The sequence below is a fragment of the Hippoglossus stenolepis genome, chromosome 9, assembly GCF_022539355.2.
Source record: "Hippoglossus stenolepis isolate QCI-W04-F060 chromosome 9, HSTE1.2, whole genome shotgun sequence".
Lineage (NCBI taxonomy): Eukaryota > Metazoa > Chordata > Actinopteri > Pleuronectiformes > Pleuronectidae > Hippoglossus > Hippoglossus stenolepis.
The window spans coordinates 1,974,055-1,988,036 of record NC_061491.1 but is presented as its reverse complement, the minus strand read 5'-3'; positions in this window follow the sequence as shown (position 1 = coordinate 1,988,036).

The following is a 13,982-nucleotide window of genomic DNA, read 5'->3' as shown; positions in this document are numbered from 1 at the left end:
GCGCATTTCTTTGAATTCCATCCTTTAACATATTCAGGAAGAGAATGTCATCTTGAGACACAGCCTTGCCCTCCTTACTCACGTCCTTGAAGTCAGACTCTAGGACCCGGATAGCGTCTGATGGAGTAACTGGAGGAAGTTCTCTGACGACAACTCTGTGGCACATGTTAGCGATAAGTGGTAACTCAAGATTAGGGGATGAACATCCCACGATACTCCAACCTAGATCTGTGCGCACTGCATATGTGATAGATTGTTAAAAGGATAAGGATTTCCACCTAGATGAGCTAATCTGTGATCGACTAGTATAGCCTGTTAAAGATTCTCAATTTGGTGATTTATTAGTCATACCTGTAGAGGCCGGATAGGGGAGCTCTTGGCCACGGTGCCATTCTGAATGAAGCTGCCATAGAGGAAACATCGTGTCCGAGCAACTTTATTAATATCTCCCCTTTCCAGGGCGCAACATTTTGGAGGCACCGCTGGGATGAATGTGACGAGGGCCAGCTGTCCCAGATAGACGTCCCCGATCATCATTCAACCCTTCACATCTACAGCCAAGGTGGACGATAGCGTGTGGTGGTTCAACAACTGCGTAGAGAGACTTGCATGCAATCTGAGGTCAACCACTGGTGCCAGGAGAACTGCGTTGTCTATTCTGCAAAGAGAAAGTTCTGCATCACACTGATATTGTCCACGGATCAGAGACTGAAATGGATTCTTCGGAGCGAGAGGACTTGAAAATAGAAGTTGGTAGTGCCCTGTACACATTGACAAGAGGTGCATTGATTGAAGTTTGTGATTTTCTAACTATTGCTGGTTCCGAATTTGAAGAGGTATCAGGCAAAAGTCGCTCCTCTCTCATCTTACATGTCACAAGGCACTTAGAGAGAGAAGAGTTGGATGAACTTGAGGATGAGGGTATGGCAGAGCTACTGATTTTGAGAGATAAAATTGTCGAGTTGCAACAGGCTGCCCAAAATGGCGCACTAGAACAGGTAGCCTTAGATGCAAAACAGACAGATATGGCGCAAGAGCAAGTCGTTCAGCCTTCAGAAGGAGAGCGGTTGCAAAAAGAGATACAGAGACTACAATTAGCATTAGCATTATCACAACAGGAGAGACCAAATCAAACCGGTGGAGCCAAAAAGTCAGTGAGTGGGGAAGATAATAGTGCTAAACAAGAACATGTCTCAGCTCAACAGACCCCACAACCCCGTCTCTCCTTACAGTGGAGCAGAGAATTCAAAATATCAGGTCAGGTTGGTGAGCCAGGGCAAAAGGACAAACTTACCTTCTCCAGGGGATTTCCTGAAATAGAAATAGTTGATGCAGTGATTAGGGCAATCGCACCAGGCTTGCAGTTACGCAGCTACCTGGAGGGAAAAAACAACCTTACCTTACCTACCTTGAGGAGGATTCTCAGATCCCATTACCAAGAAAAGGGCACAACAGACCTGTATAAACAGCTCACCTCAGAGGTCCAAAGTAGTAAGGAAACCCCACAAAACTTCCTGATCCGTGCCTTAGATTTGAGACAAAAAATCCTGTTTGCTTCACAGGAAACAGAATCTGGTCTAAGATATGATCCCGTCCTCGTACAGAGTATGTTTCTCCATACCGTTCTGACAGGCCTGCAAAATGATAGCATTAGAAGCGACCTCCAGCCGTACCTGCAACAAATGGCAACAAGTGATGAGCTGCTCCTCGAGAAACTCAACATTGCTTGCGCAAACGAAGCAGAGAGACAAAACAAAAAGAAACTACTTACCCAACAGCGGCCAACCACTGTGCACTCAGCTCAGTCTAATGACATACCTGCAGATAAAAAAGGAAAAAACCCAAATTGGAACACACCAGCAAAACCCAGCCTGATGTACTAAATTAATTAAAAGAAATGCGTTCTGACATGGCATTATTGAAAAATCTAAGCGCTGAGGTTGCACAAATCAGAGAGTCAATTTGACAGCCTAACTCCGCACAGACACAGTATCTGGCCTCACCTGTGGCGCAGGAATGCATTCCCCCTCCCCAGTTCCAGAATGCACCACAAAGCTACTGGCCTCCCCCAGGACCAGGACGAAGAAGAGATACAGCTCAATATCAACAAAGCTTCTTACCACAGCACCAGTATCCTGCTACGAATCGTGCACGCCTGAGAAAATGTAGTGACTGTCAGCAAAGTGGAAGTGAATATTGCACTCATTGCTACAGATGCGGTAGTAGCGAACACTTTCTCGCAGGTTGCAGGGTGAGAGGAACCAGACAAGAAAATGATGTTCCGTTAAATGGAAGAGGGTTACCCCCACGGGACAGGGAGTAACCGGCAACAGTGGAATGTCCCAACAGCATTGCTCCCACTGTGGTGTCCAAAGGAAAGACCAAAGACTCAAAACATGTGCATCCTGTAAAAAAGACACTTACTGTTCTAAAATCTGTCAAGCTGAACACTGGCCAAAACATAGAAAACGATGCAACCAGCACCCTCACCCACAAGTAAACCAGCTCTCCCACCCAAGGGCAAATGCCACCTGCACCAAGAAGGACTGTCATTCTCGCCTTGTTGCTCTGGTAGGGAAACAATGTATGGTTGAGTGCTACATACAAGGCCGTAGGACTCAAGCATTATGGGATACAGGCTCTCAAGTCTGTATTGTTGATGAAAAGTGGAAAAGGAGACATTTGCCATGTGAGAAATTAAGAGATGTCTCTGAGTTACTTGACGCAACCGACGATTTGAAAATCACAGCTGCTAGCGGACAGAGCATGCCTTATAAGGGTTTCATTGAGGTCACTTTTGGATTAGCTGCAGAGGGAGCCGACCCCAAAGAACTTGTTGTCCCCATACTAGTGATGAGAGGTGGAAGTCTCTCACAGCCAATCCTAGGCTTTAATGTCATTGAGCAAATATTAAAAAACAGCGCTACAGAACAACTGGATGCTACGGGAAGAGAGCAGTTGCATGAGACATTAAGAGTGGCTTTCCCTAGCCTTGAGAAAGAAGATGTTACCGGCTTCATTGATCTGGTGACTGTCGAGCAGTCATGTGGCTATGTTGTGAAAACGATAAAAGAGAAGGTCATCGTACCTAAACACACCTCTGTTCAGATTGACTGTAAGGCGCAGACACGGCCACTGAAGAAAGACATTACCCTTCTTTTTGAGCCAGACATAAACCCACAGTGGGCTGAAGGCCTTGAGTTTTGTGAGACGTTGGTAAAGCTCAGCAGTGGTGTTTCACCTTACATTTGCTGGATGTGCAAAATCCCACTGATCATGATATTGAGTTGTCAGGAAGAACTGTCGTGGGTACCTTACAACATGTTCAGGCTGTGTATCCAGCTACCATTTTTGAGAAACCTAGTCATAGCCCTCCAGTGTCAGTGAGTCAAGTGAATACAGAGCCATCTAAATGAACCTGAAAGATTAGTAGTACAGAACATGCTTCGTGAAGAATGCTCCTCTTTTTCTAAATCAGATGATGACATCGGATGTATCAAGAAGCTGAAGTTAAGCATATCGTTAAAGGATATGGATCCTGTAGCGCGCACTTACCTGTCGGTGCCGAAGCCGCTATATAAAGAGATGAAAGACTATCTACACAATGTTATTGCGCAAGGATGGGTGACGAAATCCAACTCACCTTATGCCTCACCGGTTGTCTGTGTTAGAAAAAAAGATGGCAGCCTACGCCTTTGCATAGATTACCGACAGCTAAACAAAAAGACTCACCCTGATAGACAACCGATTCCTTGAGTACAGGACATCCTTGACAGTCTTGGTGGCCACTCGTGGTTTTCGTTGCTAGACCAAGGAAAGGCCTACCATCAGGGCTTTATGGATGAAGACAGCCGGCCTTTGACTGCATTTGTGACTCCATGGGGCCTGTATGAATGGATAAGGATTCCATTTGGGCTAATGAACAGTGTTTGAAAGACATGCGAGACAACATCTGCATCCCCTACTTGGATGACACACTGGTGTATAGTCAATCATTTGAGAATCATGTAAACCATGTCAGAAAAGTGCTTCAGCTGTTGAGGAAATACGGGATCAAACTAAAATCCAGCAAGTGTTCATTATTTAAACATGAGGTCCGCTATCTGGGAAGAGTTGTGTCAGCTGAAGGCAGCAAAATCGTTCCAGCCGACACCATAGCTGTGAGAGCCTTGAAAGAGAAGAGACCTAGCAACGTAGGAGAACTCAGAGCTATCATGGGCTTGTTAAGTTATTACAGGCAATACATACAGGACTTCTCCCGTATCGCGGGGCCACTGTACAACCTGCTGAAAGGGACAACAGAAGACAACAATGTGCCACCCTCAAAACAAAATGAAGGGGGGTGACAACAGGCAGCGTAGGGACACAGAGTGTACCCGCCATGTCCACCCACTTCCCAGAGATAGGCATTCCCACAGTAGAAGCTGTAGGAAACCATACTCTGAAATTCTGGCCCAGACAACTTACCACTGCTCAGAAGATGACAACAGCGTCTCTGAGTACAGTTTAAAATATGGTTATGACCGAGCACACAGTGACAGCGCCTCTGAAGTCCTCCTGGACTCTGGCTCCCCAGAGCGTTACGGCCCTGAGCCACGACACAGGCGATCCAGAGCTCGCTCCTCAAGGCAATAACCAACACAGTTAACCCCTGGACTGACAGTAGGTGTTAAGTTTCTTGCAGTTAATAGGAAACCTGTTTTGTCAGCAACAGCAGCAAACTCCAAAACCTAAATTCTGATTAAACTTATATACCACTGCCAACTTTGTAAATATGTTTGGATCGACTACTTTCCATTTCATAATAATGAAGTCCATACCACACATGTTAGGACATTAGCATATTATTACAGAAACAATGATACAGTCATTTGGATTTTGAGACTTTGAAAAATTATGACAACCTTCCGCAGAAAAACCTGCTGAAGATTAAAATTGTTAAGTCTAACAGATCAGACTGAGTACTACATTGAGTAGGATCCAATGAGTGAACAAAACTCTTCCAGAACAAAACTCTTCCAAAAATGACCTTATCATTGTACGTGCCACTCTCTCTGCATCTTATCTTACAATTTACATTTACAATTTTTCCTTTTTCTCCATAACCGAGTGAAGAGCACAGGTTATTCATATTGTACTGTCATTGTAATCTGAATCATTTGTCTAATTTGAATCTTGCTTAGCCAAACTAGATAGTATACACAAATGCCCAGATGTGACAATCCAAATGAACTGACAATTGACTTTTCCAGCTTTGGACTAAACATGTTCAAGTTCGCCCTCAGGAACCCACGTCAGGTGCGATCCTGAGAACGAAGGGGGGATGTTGGGCCATGGTTTTGTGTGAAACCACACTTCGGCCTACATGTGCCATCAAAGCCTGAAGCCGCATGTTCCCCCAGGACTCAGTCTCCCAGGGGCCATCAAAAACCAGAGCAAGGAACTCAGTCTCCCAGAGGGCATCAACTTCACACAGAGGGGTGAAAACCCCCCCAGGGACACAGGTTTCAACTCCCATTGGTCACTCTGGACCCCATGACCTGTGAGGTCACCGGGCCAATATAAGTCTGTTTTCCCCCTCTGCTGCTCTCTTTCTACACCCCCTCCACAGAGGGAAGGCTGTCGAGCCTCTTCCTGCCTCTTCCCACAATCCTTCCACAGGAGGGAAGGCTGTCGAGCCTCTTCTCCAGCTCACATCTTCTCTTCCCATCCAACTCTTCGAGAGGAGCACAAAGGTGCAGCTTCCAGCTCATCTCACCAAGGAAACCTCCTCGCCCTCCAAGCTCTACCAACGTCCTAGCAGCGACTCGATGTCCTGCTTGAAAACTTCAGCCAGCAACTGAGCTACGCAGCTCAACAGAAACCAGCAAGACGACACAAAACTTCGAACTGCACAGCAACTTCCTTTTCCCCTTCCACGGACTGGTAACACAACTGGGCTTAATCATTATACTAGGCTAAGCAAGACTGTTTATTCGATTCTGTGTGAGGTTTATAAGTTTGATTTGTGGTGTTGTGATATTTTGGGTACAAGTTATTGAGAAAGTAATGTTAGTCTGTTATGCTCTTCAGTCTTTTGTTGCATCCAATCTAGTAACTTTCTCTAATTTGGCACACACACAGACACACGCATAACTCTTCACCTCATTATCTCTACAGGTCGTAAACATTCCAATATGTGGGTGAAGGGTGTTATCTCTTTGGCCAGCGACCATTTATTGAATGCCGAAAGGCACACCATTTTATGGTATCACGTTTAATGCATTATGGCACAACAACGTGAACTGACAGAAAACATTAAACAAATCCCCCTCTCAGCCACAAGACCCACAGAAATATTAGGAGAGGATGTTCAGTCACAGCTCACTGCTGCTATTAAAAGTGCACCGTGCATAGCTTTATGAATCAACTGATATTAGTGACAATGCTCAGCTTTTGGTATATGTCAGATTTTACCATGCAGAGAGGAACGATTTCTGTGAGGACATTTTAGGCATCACAGCACTTAGAAAAAGGAGCAGTAACTCGAATGAGAGGGACAACCCAGACCTCTCCTCATATCACTGCATTATCCACCAGTCCGTTCTGTGCTCTACTCTTTCAGAAGAGTATGCAGAGGTTATGAATATGATGAACTATGATGAAACTTATCAACTTTCTCAGGGCATCGTCATCACATAAACATCGCCTCCTTCGAGAATTCCTGACGGAAGTTGATGCAAATTCAAATGACCTACTGCTGCACTGCAATGTTAGATGGTTGAGCAAAGGCAGAGTTCTAGCACGTGTTTGGGCCATTAGAAATGAAATAAAAATGTTCCTGGAACAACAGAAGAATCATAAGGTCAGACAGTTTGCTCAGTTTTTGGAAGATGAGAGAAAAAAGATTTTCTTAATTGACATAACCACAGCACCTAAATGACCTCAACTTAAAACTGCAGGGCAAGAACAACTCTGTGTGTGATTTGGTAGCAGCTATCCAGTCTTTCCAGCGGAAGTTGGAGATTTTCAAAGTGGATCTCCAAGAGAACTTTACACATTTTCCAGCAATGAAGCAAATTCAGGAGAGATATTTCTTCTCATGTTGAGTTCATACAAAAACTGATTGGAAACTTCAGTGATCGTTTTGATGACTTCAGCCTGGGAGAACAGGTCCTCCTTTTCATTCAGAACCCTTTTCTGGTCAAAAATGTGTAATTTTTGAGGCTAAAATTACCTTCAAGTGGGTAGATATGGCATCTCTACAGATGGAACTTGTTGATCTGCAAGCAAATGTAGTACTGAAAGAGCAGTGTGGAGTTAGTGATGCTGCCAGCTTCTGGCTACAGACTGTACCTGAGAAAGTTTTCCCTGGTCTCACTAAAGTGGCAGTACACACCTTGACAATGTTTGGCTCCACATACAGTTGCGAATCAGCGTTCTCAACACTTAAAGGGGACATAGCATGCAAATTCCACTTTGTTAGTGCTTCTACAGGTTAATGTGGGTATCTGGCATGTCTACCAACCCAAAAACTCTGGGGAAAAAACACTCGCGCGTTTTGTTATAGTTCCTCTAAGTCAGAAACGTCATGCTTGAGTGACTCGAATGAGCTTCCTGTGTATTGTGTCGTCACAATACACTGGAAGTCTCCTAAATGGCCTTGCCCCCACCACCTCATACCCCCCCCCCACACTCGTACGGGTTTAACGACACAGCGAGCTGAGGCAGCGCAGCGCCGTTCCCAAGCGCCCGCCTGGCTGTTCACACGGGACGCGCATTTCTCCGCTGGTCAGCCCGATTCATCACATGTGGCATTTGTCTGGATCGTTGGGACTGGAGGCTGCAGCAGCTGCTCAGGCGCGACCGCTCGCTCCCATGCGTGAGCTGATTTGTGTCAATGCCACAGCCAGCAGGTGGAAGACCGAGTGTTCAGCACTACTGTAACACTGGCCAAACACAGACCCCACTGTTCGGGTTTACACTGACAGCGAGGCAGCGAGCAGCGAGGCAGCGCAGCGCCGTTCTCAAGCGCGCAGCCACCTGGCTGTTCACACGGGACGTGCATTTCTCCACGCTGGTCAGCCCCATAGACTGTGTATATAAGGTCAGCCCGCGATTCTGCTTTCTCCGCTTGTTGTTGTACCCGTTGAATGTCGGGGTTCGGGGTAAATGATGGTCTTCATAGCCCCCCACCCCCTCTCTCTCTCTCTGTCTGTCTGCTTGTGTGCTTGTAGTGGATGGGCAGAGGGGACATTTAATTATGTGATTGGGAAAATTAAAACTCCAGGACAACAGAAGGGAATACATAGTATGGGATGCATATTTGATAATTTATATCATATAAAATATGTAATTTATATCATTTAAAATCATGAGGGGGAGGGAGTGTTAGGATTTTAATAATATAATTAAACACTATAGCCCGAAAAGGATCGATTTTACACGCACCATGTTTGTACCTTAACAGAAAGAATTTATGTTTTGTTATGTGTTAGGACTGTAATCCGTGGCATACAATACACTGTACTTAAACTTGTTCTCATACATAAACCTTTATATATATTACAGTATTCCTTTAGCTTTATTCAACATCACACATACATGAATGCACTGTGCTCATTAAGACACTGTGACCTATGCCTTAGAAAGAAATCAAGAAGCTGCCCCAGCTTCTGAAGGCCTGATAGGAAAGGCATTGTCTTGTCTGATAAATACGCATGCTTACACACACAGAACATACAGACGATAAAACAGAAACACAATGTTTCACACTCCAATGAACAAACACTGTGTCTGCAAAACTACTGAAGACTCACAAAGCTTCAGCCGGATAAAGGCTTTTTCTTAATACACAAAACTTAACACTGTCAGAATGTGAAGATTTGCCCAGCTACTATCAAAGGAGGGACGAACCTGGGAGCGGCTCCTCATCATTGGTGGATTCCAGTTCCAAGATGCTGGGACCACGCCTTCAACCTACTATTATAAATATTGCACCTGTCATCCGTTCGGGCGACTCTTGACTACCCGAGCTACTGACTAAAAAAGAGGCTGTGCCTTGAGTGCCCATAGCTATGCTGTACCTTTTCATTGCTTCTAAATAAATACTTTTGAACTAAGACCGACCCTTCTCATACCTAAGGATAAAAGAACACGACAAAATTGGTGACCCGACGTGATCCTGAAGAGAAGTTTTTGACCAGAAAGACCGGAGACCCAAAGGTCGAGGCCGCTCGATCGATTCTCCACATACTCACGGGCGCCAAACTAAAGGTAAGCAGAAACCTGTTAAAACAAATTCTGCATTAGTTATATAGGCATTGATATAGATTGTGAGTGTGCGGAGAGGAGAAAGGAGGTAAAATAATAAAGTTCTGTGTTTTATGGAAGCAATGAAAGGGTATGTAAAATAAAAGTACTAAACAGAGGTCTGGGACCCTGTGAAAGGTCAGGGACTTTTGAAAGGTCAGGGACCTTGTGAAAGGTCTGGGACCTTGTGTGGGGTCTGGGACCCTGTCTTGGCGCAAAGAAACAAGATAAAAGCGAGGTCTGGGACTCATGGGACGGGCGCCACACCAAGTTTGTGACGCACGAACCCTTAAAACTAATTCAGATTGGAGAAAAGACAGACGATTCATGCAATAGATTGCATCCGTGCAACCAAATCTGGGATTAGGGTGTGAACCTGGAGGAAGGGCTACCGGCACTGACGAGTGAGGAGCTTAACTAGCCAGACACACCGTTGCTTGAATCGGGCACAAATTAAAAAGACGCCAAGGCCATAACATGTCGCGAGTACTGACAGATGAAAAGACTGACTAGAATAAAAGACTGACAGACAAAAAAACTGACCATAAAAATATAAGATTTAAGAGGTCTGAATGTGTGGGTATTTACTAAATACTAAACAATAGCGTTTTGGAGATTGATTAAAGAATTTAAGGTAACTAATACGTGTGGGTAATGGAACTGATTTGAGTAGTCCTAATATGAACTTCATGTAAAGGAACTATGGTGACACAGCACTAAGTCTGATACAAGTGTAAATGAAAGTGTGTGTGTGGAAAACGAGAGAGAACCAAATTAGGAGGAGATAACAAGAGGAAGGTCACCCAGCTGACAGAGAGAGTAAATAAGGAAATAAGAAAAATAGAGCGAGGTCGCCATCTGGTGGCGGATAAAAGAAAGTACAACTAGCGGTGTACGCTGCCTTCTGGGCTGATAAAGGGTATTACAGCTAGGGATAAAACAAGGACGCCACCTGGGGAGACCAAAGGACATTACAGCTCGGGTTACAACTGGTTTGACATCATTGGATTGGCTTGTGTTTTGAATTTTGATTTTATTTAATTTTGTTTAATTTTATTTTTTTTCTCCACTAAGAGACGACGGAACTTTTACAGTCAGAGATACACACCCTTGACATACAGATACACACATTACAGCAACGTGTCACAGCACTAGGAAAACATCGGGTGGCTGACAATTGGATGATCTGGTTTCTTCTGTGGCTGTACCTTCTATTTGGAATACTGATGTACTGATGTGTGCTGTTCTGGCGATATTACCATTAAAAAAATAATAATAATAAATAATAATTATATATATATATATCTATATAGATATACACTCCCTCTGCACCCCCTCCTCCCGCCACCGGCCTGTACCCAGACATCCCCGACCCTCCCCTATATGACAACACTTGTTGCAGCTCAAGCCACCACTACAAACCCTGTTTTATCATCAGTGGAGAGGTGGGTGGAAAGTGACATCATAGATGCAGCAGGAAAAGCTCATCGAGCTGAATGAACGCGTGGCGTACCTGGCTGAGCAGTTGACGAATTACAAGAAGAGCAGACAGGAGACCATCTGAGAACCACCCATGTCAAAGAGGAGCAGCCAGCCTCCGCTTATGGACCCTGACCCCCAATTAATTCATCCACACCGCAGGAGCCCATACAAAGACAACAGACAGAATCACTTAAGTGACGGACCTGATCTTCCACATGCCCTCCCCACAACCAATTATCCTCCCCCTTCCAGGAGTACTACCCCTCCCAGGAGGAATGCATCTATTCCACCACAGGATCAGGACAATGAGCAAGAACAGACCTCCATTCCGACCGGGGCTTGGTTCCCTGCCAGAGGAAAATTCATGGGGATGATAGACGGAGGCCTGTTTCCTGAAGAAAACGATACGCCATCCCTGGCCGCTGCGATGCCCTCTCACCCCGCCAGTCGCACCAGGGCCAAAAACCCTTTGGACCCCCAGCAACCTGCCCCGTGGAAAGTCCCTGTTCAAGCTCCACTGCGAGTGGGGCTCAAGGGGCAAACTCTTTTCCTACCATATACCATGAAGGACTTAACCAGCCTAGTTAACAACCTCCCCCCACTGACAAAAGGCGCCGATAACTGGATCAGGAACCTGGTGACCTTAACAGCTGGCGACCCGCTGTGCCTCGGAGACTACAGGGACTGATCACCCGACAAGGAGGGGCACATGTCTGCAACGCAATAATGACTGCAGCAGGGTTGACAGACTCCCCCGACCGAAGCCCCCTGACGACCTGTGCAGGCCCGCTGCACGATGCCATGAGGGCTCTTTACCCTGTACAGTTAGACCCACGGGCTTTAGGCTCCATCACCCTAAGAGAAGGGGAAGATTTGAACACCTACCTGGACAGGGCCAGCAAACTCTGGATGGAAGCAATGGGGACCAGACACGACACATCAGACACCACCCTTATTCTCTGGCGCCGCCAGGTGGTGGGTGGGCTTCCTGAAACAGTCCAAGAAAACCTAGAAGACGTCCTTAACCTGGACACCCAGACCGACCCAGACTGGAGACGCACCGTGGCACATAGTCTCATCAAATATCGGCGACAGGAAAAAACTGAGGCCGACGAGGACAAGGCTCTCGCCAGACAGCTACTAAAAGCCCAACTGGCAGAGAAGAGGCATGACGTCAACAGCAACAAGAAAAACAAGCCCCTTAAACAAATGGCGGCCGTGTCAGGATTACATTTGGAAATAGCAGAGGCAGTAGCACGGGCTATGCAAACTGAAAGACTCAGTCAACCCCCGGTCGCCCCGCAGCCCCCACCTCCCAGCTACGATCAGTGGGGACAGGGTCCCCCTCCGTTCAGACCAAGAGGAGGGTACGGCCGTGGTCAGTATAGAGGTCAAACCAGAGGAAACCCCAATACCGGAGACCCCAATACCGGATGCTTCATATGCGGCCAGCTTGACCACTGGGCCCGAGACTGCCCTCATGGGGAACAAAGAGGAACACCAGCCCCCTACAGAGGACAAGGCCCCCAGCGCGGAGGCCCCCCAGGACGAGGCCGAGGAAGAGGCATGCCCCCGCAACCACACCAGATGCCATCTTCCGCCTGGGAATACGGCTACGAATATGACCAATGAAGTTGCCCAGTGTCCACAGCAGGTCACGTTGTGCCCCCCGAATTTGACCCCATAGTGACCTGTAACACCAATGGAGAACACACAGCGGACGGTTAGCAGTCCCAGCCAAACTAGCCCAGATACTTCTCAAACAGGCCCATGGACCTACACACATCAGTAAGAAACAGACTCAGAAGAACATGGAAACACTCTGGTGGCATCCACACATGGAAGCCCTGGTAGAGAACTTTGTACACGAATGCGATACATGCAATGCACACAACCCTAAAAGACCATACAAATGCCCCATGGGCCGTTTCCCTGTTCCTGATGCGCCATTCAAAGAAATATGCATTGATTTCACAGACATGGGCGCTGACCACCGAGTACAGGGATATAGGTACATGTTAGTAATGGTAGACAGATACACCAAATGGCTCGAAGCAATACCCTGCCGACGGGAGGACGCTAAAACAGTGATCAAATGGTTAAGAAATGAACTCATACCCAGGTATGGAGTTCCCCGAGTCATCAGATCAGACAACGGGTCCCACTTCTCCAACAAACATTTAGGTACGGTAGAAGCCGCACTAGGGATCACGCATCGATTTGGTTCCGTGTATCACCCCCAGTCGCAAGGATTGGTAGAAAGAGCAAACCAGACATTAAAAAGAAAGATAGCCAAAGCATGTCACAACACCTCACTCACGTGGGTTGAAGCACTGCCCTTGGCGCTCATGTCAATGAGAAGTTCATCCAATGGTGTCACCCATCTATCCCCACATGAGCTTCTCACAGGAAGGCCCATGCCAGGGCCTCCTCGAGACCCTGGGTATGGACCCGGGTTGGATGTATGTCAGGAGAAATTGACTGACTACATGAAAGCCTTAACTAATCTTACTGAAGTTTTGTCTGCACAGGTCCAGGCGGCTGCTGGACGTTCTGACGAGACACCCACGGAGACTCCTGTTCCAGTAAGACCGGGTGATTGGGTAAGGGTCAAAGTTCACAAGAGAAAGTGGCCCGACCCTAGGTGGACAGGACCTTGGGAGGTAACAGAGTGTACCTCACATGCGATCCGAGTAAAAGAAAAAAAACAGGAGCAATTTGGCACCACCTCACACATTGTGTACCCACTGACCCACCTTCTCGGTCTTTACGAGAAGTAGCCACTGATTTGGCCGACTCCTCCTCAAAATCTTAAAGTAATACGTTGACCACAAAAGGAGGGTCTATCTGTATGTCTTGTCTTGATTATTTCCAAATATAAGCTTGTATACTGTACTTTAAACTCAGCTACGCACATCTGAGTTCCATATGAGCAGAGAAACATGCATTCAATTAGAGAAGCAGTTTACTGAGCTGGTAACATATATCCTGTGTCAAATGTTTTATGTATACAAGAGCAATTTTCGTTAATGGGACTAGAGAGTCCATCTTATCTGGTATTTCAGTTGGAGTTGTTTATTTTATTTATGTTTTTTATTGGTTTATTAGATGTTTGTTTTATTTGTTTTGTTTATGTTTTATTCAAACAAGGATATTTTAATATTTTAATATTTCAAAATTCAAATTCAAATGTCAGACTGAATAATGTT